Below are 12,396 nucleotides of genomic sequence, written 5' to 3'. Positions count from 1 at the left end.
TTTCTTGCTGCAGGTAGCAAGAAACAAGCTTAAGACTATAATATTTGTGGCCTGGTATGCAAATCACCCTAAAACAATTTTAAGTAGATCCTTTATTACATTTGTATAACAATACTGAAGCATTGATCTTTTCATCTACCAAACAAGACTTAATCTCGATCCTAAATTTCTAAAATCTACTGACAAAAGTCTGACATAAGTACAATGTTGGCATGACGGATTAGAGTTTTGTATGGTTGCATCAATTTAGCTGCAACATAGAAATTCTGGACCTGTGAATGCAGACTCAAGTTGACTTTATCAATAAAAAGGTCCAAAAACACTTTTGCTAATATCAATCATGAGTTTTGAACTTTCTTGAAAAATATCAAGTTTACTTAAGGTATAATTTCTTCTAATATGAGTGAAACAGTATGAAAACAGGATACACATTCTTATGGCCACCATTACAAATGAGCTCTAAGGTGCAGGTCTTTGACTCAATATACTCCATCAAATACGAATGAAGTGGTACAAAGATTCAATTAATCCAGAGATATTAAAGGAGACCAAACTACCAGACACAAACCTGACAATAACTTCATAGTTTTGACAGTAGCATGTTGTAATGTGAGTTTCATATGGTATCTATTGTAATTCATCATTAATATAGAAATTCTAAACCAGTGAATACAGATCTAGTGTAATGGTATTTCACTTCCAATATCTAGAAGATTGATCTATCTTCTGTGTTGATTAATATCTATTTAATATGAATTATAGATTAACAGCTACCCTGCATCCCAGTGGGAGAGCAGTAAAGGAGAGCTCTGACTCAGAGCATAGTAATATTGTGGTGGTTGATTGTGTTTTTTTTTTAAACTTAGTACTTGAATGTACAGGAAAAGAATTAAGAAAACTATGTTGGAACATTCAGAACTTGATTTTAACTAAGAAGGGGTACATATTCTAATTAATTGTGTCCTGCAAGGGACTAAAAAGAATTAAAAGTGTTATAATTGGCAGCTATAATCATAGCATTTTGGAGTAAAAGAAAAGTATAAGCTAGGGAATAGATAATATAACACTACCAGGATGACAAATATTGATAGGGACTTAATACTACCAAGGAAGTTTTATACACTTATCATAGTCATTGAAAATATGGTCCTCAGAAAAAAAAACTTGAACAAGCTACTACACATTCACTAATACATTATTCAGAAAGATTATACATTATTCTGAAAGATTATGCATTAAACAGTCTAGTTCAAATAAAAGTTGTTTTTTTATGGAAATCTGCCACATCATTTAATTTAAAGTGCTACGGAAAAGGTTGTGAAAACACAACACTTATTTTAATTTCCCTGACTCCAGGATCTTCTATGACACTTAACAATCAGCCTGATTTTAACTGATGAGAAAATGTATGCTTTTGTAAAAAAAAATCCTAAAATACTGAGAAAGAACACAAAATTAAAACATACCAAAGAAAATATTTTACTTCATTCCAAGTCCAATATTTTGTCCCCCAGTACTAGTACCTTATCAAAAGAACCTCATACCATTCCAACAACAAATCTGACCTATCACCAAAAATAAACAAAGTGCCTCATATCAAGTGAATTAAAATCAAATCAATCTGGTCCATATCAAGGTGTATAGATAGAGGGAACAAGTTTATCAAAGTCCTGACAATCCTGATGGGTACTCTAAACTAACACTGTCCTTTACATAATGATATTTACATTGTAGTTGTGATAAATAAATAGAACATAGACTTGTCAATTCTGTTTAGAATTTGGTGTTGAAATGATGAATGGAATGCTTTGGTTGGGTGGTATAGAAGAATACTGGTATGATTAGCTCCTGTTCAGTACAGATCCATAAAACTGGAAAGGGGACCTGTTGTTCTTGTTGACTGGCATTGGACAGGCCAGCTCCGGTGATTTCCATTGAGTGACAGATCCAGAAATTCAGAAAATGGGAGAGACTCCACTGAATGGCATGCAAAAATTTGCTCCAGTTATGAAGGTAGAATCTAAACCAAAATCTCTAACTTGAAGTGGCTTTCAATTCATTTCGATATCATTTAAGGTCTTATTCAGTTTAACTTTTTTACCTTTATAAAGTAAGCTACCAGGGAGGAATTTGAAGTATATTTGCAGAAATTAGATTAAAGTGCAAAACCACTTTGTAGCTGTTTTTTCCAGAAGTTAATTTCTCGCAAAAGCTCCTGAATAAGATTTGCTTCTTTGATCCATACTCTATCCTTTTGAAGAAGGCTTTACACAAGTGTTAACACATTTTTATACTATGTTATATCCAAAGACAGATGGCTATTAAGCATGCAGAAAAAGCAGATAGGAAAAAAAGCACAATCTGCTAAACATGATTACAATATTTATGTAAGTACTCTGTGTAAATCAGAGGTAAACTCTAACAATCCTAATATTAGTGACATACTCAATCAAATTCCTTACTGTTTTCTGCTAATTTTAATCATATAAAAAAGCTTGTAAAAAATAAACTCCTGCTACACAAAATAATCATCTATATTTAAGCCATAAAGACAACACTACTTACTCATCATGAAGTAAAAGTGAAGTTTTCCAATATTCCAATTGAGAGAGAATAATTATCCATCCAAATTACAATTGCTCTACTGTAATTAGTTCCTCGTTAATTAAATGCATAGTTGTAATTAGTAGGGGAATTTCTTGAAAATAGATCTCCATACAGTATGAATGGAACCATGATGCACTCCTGACCCTCTAGATAAAATTCAACAAAGGAATATTGATTGTTATCTCAGACTAATTTCCATAAAATGTCCAAATACCATCACTGTGGTCAAATATACAAAGCACCAAGTCACCCTATTAATAACAAATGCAGATGTTAAAGATAATATTTTCATCACCACAAGACAGTAATTCACAAAAGCTCTTAGAGTACCAATCAATGGAATCGTTCTAATAATCACTGCATTGGTCTAAATGATCCACAAAATGATTGCAAAATATTTTTATAGTAATTATAGACAGATGACAAAGGGAAAAAACTCTCTCTAAAGAAAAAGATAATTACCACCTGGCATTCAAACTTGAACAATCCTGTATCAAAATCTTCTGCAAAGATTGCATATATACCATACAATAGAAAAATCACCTTGACCTTGGCCTACTTTGATCACCAGCCTCTTAAATATTTACACCTTCTATTGTACAAATAAATGTAGTAAATTTCCTGTAACAATGTATCAAGTTGTTACCTATAGTTTGTACAACACTCACTGCTCATCAAGTATCAACATGGAAAAACATGAAAACAGACAAACAGACAGTGGTTGCACAGTATCCATGAAGCAGCTGATGGGCAATGAACAATAAAACTGACTCAAATGAAGTTAATCAAACATTCAATTGTACACATATAAGATAAATCCAATGTTCAACAGCCCCAATACATAATTTCCAAGAGCAAGTCAATTTGTCTTCAATTTAGTCCAACAGAACCATTAATGATGATTTAACCCACTTTAGAAGCTATATCCATCACCTGTTTCCATAAAATTGACATTAATTCTTTAAATAGTGGCATGAGATTCCACTATTCTCAGTTTCCTATTGTCCTAAAAGTTAACAATTATATGTATATTGATTTGTTTTATTGAAAATCGTATCATATAATTTCAGAGAAATCCATTTATGTCCCAGTTGAAATTAAGCCATAATCGTTACCAGTGCATTTTAAATTCAAATGTCAACCTTTCTATATATCATGCATTAAGTTAAAAACATACTAAGCTATGAATGATACATTTTATATACAAGTAGTTAAAAATGTAGAAGTGAAAATGGAAAACAGACCCAATATTTCAATGGAATGAATCTGATGCTAAACAGTTGACCAAATATGGATAGAGAGCAATGTAAAAAAAAGAACCATTCATGGGTCTGAAATAATGTCCCAATTCATTTTCTATATGCCTTCAGACATTCTAATGAACTCAACCAAATAAGATTGAACCAAAGACATTTGTGACTACTAATGTACTAATAGAGCCAATTAAAGTAGAAAACATTTGGCAACTCTACCTTAAGAATAGCTACCCTAACCGTAAATCACCAATATCTTAAAGCATGCATGAGTCTTAGAAAAGTTTGTACAAAAAAGTGTAATATTACCTCCTGCTTAGAGAGTTGTTAATGTTTTATTGACATGGAGGTGTTGCAGTGGAACAAATCATTTTCATTTAAATCGTAACAATTAAAACTCCAGAGTATTACGAGTAATAAATGTGCTGAACAGAAAACCAACGCAGTAACTCTGCAATCAATTAAGAGATAGTTTTTTCAGGTTCAATTACAAGCTCAAATTCACTCAACAATAATAGTATTGCTAGGAATAATGACAGCATGTATTGACAAACTGATAACATGTAAAGTATAGCCTACACTGGTGTCACGTACATGTATCATACTAGTACATGACTCATATAATGCTTAGGTCGTCATATGTTGCCAACAGGAAGTAGGAATTATAACCCTATTTTCCATGAATTGGAAGCTGCTTCAGAGTATACAAGTTAGCAATGTCTATATATTTATCACTAACCAAAAAATAGGTTCTGATGGAAACAAATTTACAAGAAGCATGCAAAATCATCTTCAAGTGAATAATGTCTCATTAGAAAAATGAAAGCCCTAGGAAAACAAAGAACAGCAACTTAAGTACCCTAAATTTTATCATGGATAAGTCTAATAGAGCTTCATTGTTTTGTATTCCCCCTTTATTAACCTTATTAAGTTATTTTCTTAAATATTTCCTATGGTTTACAAATACAATCTTTCCCCAAATCCCATCTGAATCAATAACGGCTTAATCCAAACTGAGGCAGTTATTTCCCTCTTATCAAATTTCATGTGAATTTTCCAAATTTTCACCATTTTTTTTGGATATGAATCACAACAAAAAATTGCAATAATGTTAAATTGTGTCTTGACCTTGACCTAATGCAATGGAAAATTTAATATTTTCAATCAAAAACAGAAATTCTATTTCAGTCCGAAAAATATATATCCAATTTCAAGCCAGGTGTCAACTTGTCAGAAAAATAGAATAAAAGTTAAATTATGTCAACTTCTTACAAATTGAAGGCCACATGAAAAATTTGGCAATTACGTTGAATTCACACATACTAATTTTCATTAAATTCCCATAATTTTCTCAGTAAAGTATCTACTTATATTTAAATCAACGTCAATAATTTGATACACAAGGGTATACTTACATGAAATGTTAGAAGGGTAGACACGTAACTTAACAATAGGGTTTGTTGAAAAAGTTAAATTATTGCGCTTTGAAATTTTAATATTATTGCCCTCACATACAACCTTAGGTTTTATATGAACTTGTCTTACATTGTTCCTTACATGTATAATGTGTGAAATAAGATTGTTATTGCGACCCATATTGATACGGATGAAATAAACAACAACCTCGGTGAGAATATTTACAATCCCTCTTTAATGTGACAACTACATTTAGAGTAATAAAAACTTACAATCTGCAATTTAAATAAGCACTTAAAATCTAAATACATTTTTGGACAAAAATAGTCTTGCTGTTGTTACAAGATTTTAGGTGATTTATCTCCCTTTCCATGAAAAAAAAATAAATACATTATTGGGCAAAAAAATACACAAAACATATTTTCTCATTTGCTTTTGTTACTTTGTATGTATGATTTTAGTAACTTCATGTTCTTTGTTGTGTATGTCTGTTTTCCATGTCTGGTCTTTGTCCCTCGATTACACTCTTTTGGTTACTGCTATAACCTTGGTTCCCTTGATTACTCTTTCAAGCCATGAATATTAGTGTGCCCTGAGCTTAATGGCTATGTGAATTTATACATGCATACTCTAACAAGACTGTATTTGTTTTTTTTTATCTTCAAACAAAAGCATGCCATACTTGTAGCTAACTCTTTTGATTCCAATGAAAGTTCTATATGAACTAACAAATCCAGCAGTATTACATGACTAATATGACTTTACAATTATAAAAAACAAAATAAAAGATAAAATTGATCCTTCACTCTCTGGGGTAACTAATGGGCTTTAATTACTTGCAACAAATACTAAAATTGGGCAAATTTTAAGCAGAAAGGTATACGAAAAATGTTGGTGGATAATAAGAGGTAGATACTTAAGCCTGGAGTAAATATTGTGCAGAATTTATTTCAGGGTTTTCGGCAGAGATCAACACTAACAGTGGTCCTATAGTCTTGTGCCACCCTAATTTTGAAGAGGACTACTGGAAAAATTTTCAAAACTAGAACCCTGCAAAAATTACTCCCTTTATGATAAAAATAACCAAAATCGGTATTTTAACTCAAGTGAAACAGAAATTTCCTGGAAATTGCAAAAAAAATACAATTGATTTTATGTTTTAAATTACAAAATTGCAACAATAATTAAATGAATCCATTTATTTCAGAATTCTACATTACTATACACTGAATTAAAGTAAGTTTTTTTTTTACTATAACTCTACTACAAAAATACTAGTTTTGAACTTTGTACCTTGATTTTAATCAGTCTCAGATTTCCAACAAAATACTACATCAAAAGTAAGAAGTGATATTAATAGTCCTTTCATTTTCACTAATTAAAGTTTCAATGCTTAACAATTTTACAATACTAGGTACCTTACCTTTTGTCTGTATGCCATTATCCATCTGTTTACCTGTACAAATATATGACAACTATTGTAGGTCACGAAACAAACAAATATTATATAGTCATTGTTGTATTGGTACAGTGTGAAATTTATGACAGGTGCCTTTAAAGCATTACAGTTAAACAATAAAGATTGGCTTCTGATGGTTAATTGCTAACTTCAATTTATTTCCAACATATCAATTACTGGACAATAAACCATTCAAATATATTTTTGTTAGAGAGTTTTAAAACTCAAGTATCTCTGTTTCCTGGTACCTATAAAAGGTTTTGAGTTTCTACAGAAATTTTAAAAAATGTTCAGAAGTCACGTACAGATACAATGATTTACAAGCCAGATTTATCTTGACCCATCTATAAATTGAATACTACGATACAGTCCTATACTTCCAGTCTATTTTAGTATTTAAAGGATTATGCCTATTCATTGTTATGGGTCAAGATACTGTTCAAATTCTTTATTGGATAAAAATATTTAATCCAAACAATACATAACTGATCAGTAAGATATATTTATTTTAAATAATCCTATTGGTTAAGGGAGATAACTTTGTTTTTACATAATTCAATTAGGTTGGTTGTGGCCCTTTAAATCAATTCTCACTCAAATATAGTTTATCATGTTAACAGTATAAAGGGTGTAATCTTGTAGTACTTAAAACCTATGGGATATTTCTAGTGAAATAGTGTTAATAAGAAAAAAATGTGAACAAATCAAAATTGTATAAGCCAGTTTTTTGTCAACATTAGGGTTGGATGGAGGTATGCTAGAACTATTCCATAGCTAGAGAAACCTTGCTTTAGTATTGTACATCAGTAGCCCCTCCAAACAAAGAAGATAAGAATCACTATTATTAAAAGGCTCTATATATTTGATGCCCACTACTCCATCAGAGCTGATACTACATGTACATTAACTACTGAAAAAGCTATTTGTAACATGATCATCAAAACATGTATGAAACAGAAACTGAACACCTACATATAGCCGATAATGACATGCCAACATGTTGTAGTAATGTGAACTGTGCTAATGTCATTAGTACCACTTTAATCAGATGAGATGTTGTAACATCACAGCTGATTGTATACATAGAAGATACTGCAGGCCTGCAATAATGGACGTGTCATTAAGGTTTCAGAGATGCTAGAATACTTATGCAGTTAACCCTGTCTTAAATAGACCCTGAATAAACCAGATACCTGCCAAAACAATTAACATTGGAATTTTCTGAAGTCCTTTAATCAGAAAGAATGTTGTAATTTCACACAGCTGATTGTATATAACTTCTGTTCATCTCAAAAGGATATTGCAATCCTGCAAAAATGGTGACATACGTGTACTGTGAAAACTGTCTATAAAGACACTAAACCCTCTGCAGAAAAACTTAATTTAAGTTCAAAAAAGGTTCATTGTAAAACTTGAAACATGACACGAAAACAAAACCTCACCAAATCTCCCAGTTCGATAAAATATTGAGAGGTTGATCTCAGACTTTAGAACTCTTTAGCTGTATCTGTGTATAATGATTATTATGGGCCAGCTGCAGCATGCCCTGTGGTATGAGGGTTTCCTCATTATTCATTGAAGATCAATGGGTGGGCTTTGGCTGACATTTACATCCCAGTCAGGTTGTTGTCTCTTTGACATATACACCATACCTATTCTTGTTATAACACCTTCCTTGTTATTTTTCTGGTTATAAACTATGTGTATGTAAAAACTCCCTCTCGACTTTTTGGGGCAGTACTTAAAACAAATATTAGCTGTCATGTAAAATGGTCTGATAACCAAGAAATTTACTGCCTTAATAGTGACTAGGGCAAAAGGATTTTGGTTTAGAAAAGACTTTTAAACAATCTGTAAGCATCTTTTAAACATCTGCAATGTCAAAATTCTTCATCCTTAGAATGACTAATACTTGTACTTGAAAATATATGCCAAGGAAGACACACCTGTCTTTCGCAATTAAGTAAGTCCTGTAATTAATTTCACTTATAAAAAATTCAAATTGCGTCTTTAAAATTCAATGTAAAAGTGTCCCAGCAAACAATGTGGTCACCTTTGGCATTTTTCATGACTATACACGACAATGTTGCATAATACTTTATTGTGCATGGAGGACACTAAAAATAAATTAACAGTTATCAGACAACTAACATGTACTTATCCTTGCTTTGAACTACATGTACATTAATTTAGGAGATACATGTATGAGTCATTGTTTATACAACAGTTTAGTGCAAGGCAAGCCTCTTAAAATCCATGATATAATAATGATTATAGTTTAAAACCAAATATAATTTGATACATGGCAGTATATTTACATGTCTCATAAAGCAAAAGTACATGTACTGAAGGAGACATAGTCATGCAATAAATTAGGAGATAACTGTATTTTATTTGAAGATTCGGAGACATCAATTGTGCATTTGATGGTAGCAAATCAAGTTTATTGGTGACTTGTAAGTGGAGCCAGTAAAAGGATATTTACCGCTGTCAAATCTAAGATTGACAAAGACAAATCTTCCAATACAATATGGTTACCTCCCCTTCTAATACAACTGCCAATTATATATAATAAAATAACTATTCAAAATGCACAATACATTTGTGACAGTCAATCCTGGAATTGACATCCTGAAATTTACAATGTTATCAATAGAAATCCTCATTACAAAGAATGCTGCTTAGAATTTCCATTTATCATTACTTATGGTAAGTGAAATCTAGCCTAGAGAAAATAATATTTGTATATTTTGGACAATGATTTAATTCTGTCATGGGACAGTTCATTTTTCCATGAATAGCTAAAATTTTCTATAATACTAAAGCAATGGGCTACTTTTCTTATCATTAATTACTGACATATAGTTTCCCATTTCATCTTCAACTGTAGACTTATATGACTCAAGAGCTCCTGTCTGCTAAATGAATGCTGAAAATCTGACATATTTGAAGATAAAATTCAGGGTTCAAGTTCGTTGCACTTTTACATGCAAAACCTATGTCGATTAACTCATCTTTTCCACAATCGAGAACCTGTCTTGTTCAAGGTTCCAGGAATTAATTAAATAACACAGTTCAGGTGTAAAACATCACAATTTCTGTAACATAATGAATGTAATTAGAAGCTTGAAAGTTAGCATATTATCTCAAGACCTCACAACATGATATCCATTTATATAATTAGTTTTGTGATTGAGGTTAAGAATTATATACTGGTAAACTAACATAAGGTCACACAAACTAGCAGGGAACTTGGCTATAACTGTTTGTTGAAATATCAGGTAACATAACTGACTCTATTTATATTTGGTAGTTTAATCAAAATTAAATTAAAAATCTGAAAGATTAGAAATCTACAGTTTTGCATACAGGTTAATAGTGTAAAAGTTCTATTCATGCTCTCACATACAAAATATCAGAATTCTGTTTTTAACCTTACCAACAAATTTGTTACTTTTACTCTTGGAAAAATAACTAAGGGCTACTTAAAATTTGATTAAGGGTTTCAAATATTGACCCTAAAATTTTTAAGCGTAAAAATATCTCAGTAATTTCAAAGTATTTATCAAATGTCATTGTTGTACAGAAGTCAACAAATTAACACCCAACAATGTTCAAAGGGAGTTAATTCAAAGACTTTTAAGGATAAGGGCATATTTTACATCTATTAAAAATTATAAAAAAAAGTAAGGTTTTAAGAAATTTTAACAAATTTTTTGGCAAATGATTAAGGGCCCATATCTGGCCATTAAAATTGAAAAAAAAAACCAAAAACAATGTGTCAGCATCTCAACAGATGAGCACCCAGGATTTCAGGATCAGAAGAGCTAAGTGAAGAGGGCATTTTTTGTGAAATTTGAGCTGAAAATCAAGATTTCATGATCAAATATATTATCCATAATTTAGGGCAAAGGCTGTATGCCACATCCTTGATGATTCATGTATATGAATCTACAGCTCTTTTAATATTTGAAAAATGTGGGATTTTCATAAAAAAAATCAGGAATTGTGAGGTTAAAAAGGGTTGTTGTAAAAAAAAAAAGGCAAACTAGGCGAATAAGGGCTTGCTTGAAAGCCTGAATTCAATTACTGCTGTACCAATAGAAGCTACAACCATTAAAAAATCAATAATAATAGACCAATAACTAATTAGACAATGTAAATCATCATGTAAAAAATACATGTATGTAATCGAATATCTGATAAAACATATCCCAGTACTGCTTTACATGAATGTGTTTGTCTATAAGCATGTTTCTGATCACTGGTCCAGTATGATCTTAGTAAAACGAAGAAAACAATTAATGCCTGTAAAAAGCTCAAGCCCCAGCACCACAAAACATAAAAATTTACATCAGTCTGAGAAAATTCTTAACTGTTAGTAACATCATCAATTTCAAGACTTTCATTGGAGTTATCATGGAAGTTAAAAATATTCTCAGACTTAAGTATTTTTGTAGTTTTGCTTGTTGTACCAAGGCTTGAAATAGCATCCTGATCAATTGAATTCTCAAGAAAGATTCTTTCAAATATGAATAAGTGGGTCAATTCTGGCTACCACTACTGGAGAATAAGACTTTGTATAAGTTATCTACAGCAAATTTTTAAATAATTTGTACCAAGCTGTTACATAAAAATAAAGTTCTCTAGGTACACACTTTCAAGTGTTATTCTCTCTAAGAATCCGGCAGTGGTAGAAAAAGGCATTAATTATCAGGATTATATGAATATGGATTGTAGTTTCATCATCAAAGGTAGATAACTCACTTTTCCCCTTTTTTCTATTGTAATTTTCCACGTCCACTGACACTAATCTAAAACAAACACAAACTGTTGATTAACTATGTCCCAACATTGTCAAATATGTGTGTTTTTTTAGAATGACTCATTAGTTTTCAATTTTGCCTGATTCTTACTGACTCAAGCAATTGTTTACTGATAAATTAACTGATTTCAGAAAAATTTTCTCATACCTATAAACAGTTATATTCCTTCTCCGTAATTCTCTTCCTGTGTAATATATCACTATGGTACATTTAGTTAGGAGATAGTGTAATACATTTCACAGCTTGATGCCTTCAGATGATGAGATTTCTCTTATCTGTAAAGATTGGTTTTCAACAAGATGAAAGTAGCATATCAAAACAGTTGTTCTTTCAATAATCAGGGTATTTGGTATTGTACATACAAAAAAATACATGGAAAACAGTAAAAAATAAAACAATATAATATAAATTCTAAATCAGCAATGAAATTATATAAATCTTTGGTCAAAATGAATCATACAAGTGGATCATTTTATTTTTCGAGAGAACTTCGTTAGTGGTATGACTTACTTCATCAGTGGTATGACTTTGGTGCATAATTTACTTATACATGTAAACATGTATTTCAACTGAGGAAAGTCAGCTTTGAATGTGCAACTCTTATTTGGTTTTTTTTAGCTTGAGGTTCAATACAAATAATTTTGTCCTTCATAGGCTGCAAAAGCCTATATATGAGAGTTCTTCGTGATGTCATCACTTACCTGTGATATGGTTTTGGTTGGCAAAAAATCCTTTGAGTGCCACGGGGCATCAACTTTACATCATCATAACTTGTTCATTTTTGATAATTGAAAAATTCTTTTGGTTCCCAACACTGCAAATAAAATTCTTTTTA

General features: G+C 31.2%; 1 protein-coding gene across 4 annotated transcripts in view; it reads right to left on the bottom strand.

Moving 5' to 3' along the window:
• The window catches only part of LOC148600752 (uncharacterized), a 51,467-nt gene extending 39,562 nt beyond the window's left edge, over positions 1-11,905 (bottom strand). Inside the window, exons 1-2 of one of the 4 annotated variants that reach the window (XM_088554607.1) lie at positions 11,709-11,905; positions 6,700-6,732 (exon numbers count right to left, since the gene is read on the bottom strand). The gene's annotated coding sequence lies outside the window, so the exon portion shown is untranslated. Of the gene's footprint in view, positions 1-2,565; positions 2,859-6,699; positions 6,797-11,708 lie in introns of those variants that run through there. The other 3 variants (XM_088554604.1, XM_088554608.1, XM_088554609.1) reach the window with 3 other exon arrangements.
• Between the last annotated feature and the right edge of the window lie 491 nt (positions 11,906-12,396).

The sequence above is a fragment of the Perna viridis genome, chromosome 12 (assembly GCF_037379345.1).
Source record: "Perna viridis isolate PV_CMFRI_1.1 ecotype Kerala chromosome 12, ASM3737934v1, whole genome shotgun sequence".
Taxonomy (NCBI): Eukaryota; Metazoa; Mollusca; class Bivalvia; order Mytilida; family Mytilidae; genus Perna; species Perna viridis.
Note: the sequence above shows the minus strand (reverse complement) of the source record. Positions and strands in the feature narration are given on the sequence as shown.